Source organism: Cyprinodon variegatus, unplaced genomic scaffold (assembly GCF_000732505.1).
Source record: "Cyprinodon variegatus isolate N-32 unplaced genomic scaffold, C_variegatus-1.0 Scaffold2359, whole genome shotgun sequence".
Taxonomy (NCBI): Eukaryota; Metazoa; Chordata; class Actinopteri; order Cyprinodontiformes; family Cyprinodontidae; genus Cyprinodon; species Cyprinodon variegatus.
In genome coordinates this window covers 3564-5847 of record NW_015152812.1, presented here as the reverse complement: position 1 = coordinate 5847, position 2284 = coordinate 3564, and positions in this window count along the sequence as shown.

Below are 2284 nucleotides of genomic sequence, written 5' to 3'. Positions count from 1 at the left end.
TTACAGAACAGTTTAGGGTCTTCTTGGTGTTTACTGCAGACCACCATCAGCTGCTTTTCTCCTCTTTCTGACTCAGAGGATCCAGATTTCTTTCTTTCAGCAAACGAATCAGCCAGTTCTTTTAGAGTGAAGTTCACTCCTGGATGTTCCTTAGAAGATCTTCTTTTACAGATGGGACAGTTCTTGTTTCCAGTTTCTTTCCAGAATTTCTTCAGGCAGCTTGAACAGAAGCTGTGGTTGCAGCTCAGAGACACAGGATCTCTGAAAGTCTCTGAACACACATGGCAGCCCTGGAAACTTTCCATAACTTTCTCTTCCATATTCTAATGAATTATTTCAACAGCAGGACTCACCAAAGTTTCAGCTTCTTCTTAAAATCCTCCAAATATTTCTCTCGTTTTCCAGCAGAGATCTAACGCCCACTAATGGCGTCTCAGCTCAGTTCAATAACGTCTGAAAATACTTTCATTTTTTTAACCGGTTAGTCAAGTTTTAAATAAAACAATCTGTCTCTCAGTTTGCCTCCAGCAGGTGGTGCTGTTGCAGCATCTTTCACATCTAAATGGTGAACTTTCTATTGCTAAAGATTAACTGGAATATTTTCTTACCCTCTCTAATCCTCTCTTTAACATTTTATTTACAGTAAAAAGATATATCAATATTAATAGAAAATATATTGTTTGAATGAAGTATTTTGCCTATTTGTTGTTACCTGTAAACAAATCATTGCTCTTCAGATCTTTCTAAAATGTTCGTTCTTTTCGATTATATAAAAAGTAGAATGATCACTTTAACAGTCAATATCAGGAAACATCTGTTTTTTTTCTTACTACATTTTGTTCTGTGCAGATTAATAAACAATTTCTTTTGTTCCCTTTTTCACATTGAAAAATAAACTTTGATGATCAAAATTAGTTAAAATGGATATTTACCACAAAATTTACCACAAAAAAAGCATATATTTTACAGTTAATATATGAAGACAGAGACCTTTAAGAAATCCATGAACCTTTGCTCCATATTAAGCCGCATTACTCCTTTTTTCCTTCCTTATAACCACACTTGCACATTCTTTTATATTTATAATTATTATCCTGTTCTTACCTCCTTTAAGCCTGTATGCTTTTTCTATAGTTTGGTTGTGATTTTGAGTTGTTGATGGAAAACTAAAGTCATTTTCATTGTTTTTGCATCAACCGGATTATTGAAATTTAAGTTAATAATGAACTGAGTGAGAACAATGTCAATCTAAAAATGTTTTCACTCAGATCTTATATCTTAATAAACAGAAGTGTTTAATATTTGCAGAAAACTGCAAATTAGTTCCCCTAAATGAAGGTTAAAAACCTGTTTATTTAGAGTCTCTAACTTGATTTAAAGTGATCATTGAAATATTGTCAATTTTAGTTTCTATGTTAAGTTTCCAACTCTTCTTTACCTGCATTTATTTTTTAAATTCCATGTGTTTTCATTTCTTATGATATATTCATATTGCGGCTTCCAAACAAATCCTTTTAGCCACTGAGAGTTGGGTCAGGTCCTCGTTTTATTGCCCTATTTGTGAGGCGCTTAAACGTTTATTGTTACAGATACGCTGGAATCCAGGATGCTTTTGTTTTGTTTATTAGCACCATCACGAGTTATAGCAACGCAGCAGGGATGATTGTAGCAAACAAAGATAGATCCGTTAATTAATATAGGAAAACTAATGAATATTGAAACAAAATAAGATGAAGCGTAGTGAAATGAAGCGGTCAAACAAAATTGCGGCAGCCATACCCTTACTCTCATCACTGAGACAGGTGAGTGCGCACCTATACACACATACTTCCTTGGTGCACACCCACCTCCCTTTGAGTCTCCTCCTCCGAGACACACCATACACCAACCATTTATGTCTCCTACAATTCATGTAAAGCACTTTTAATTGTTTTGTTTCTAAAATGTTCAATAGAAATGAAATAAAATGACCTTGCCTTGACTATTTTCTCACTGCTTTTATTGAATCATTAGTAAACTCTTAGAGATGAATCAGAACATTTGCATCAATTTCTGTCCATTTAACTGTAAATCCATCCTGATCTCAGTGTCACATATTTACTGATAATCCAGGAGGAAAAGCAGTTTAGAACCACAGCTGGTTTGTGGACTTTTCAAATTGAACGGAACAATTTCCTGCAGGATGAGTTTGATGATCCAGGAGGAAAAGCAGTTTAGAACCATAGCTGGTTTGTGGACTTTGTCATATTGAACAGAACAACTTCCTGCAGGATGAGTTTGATGA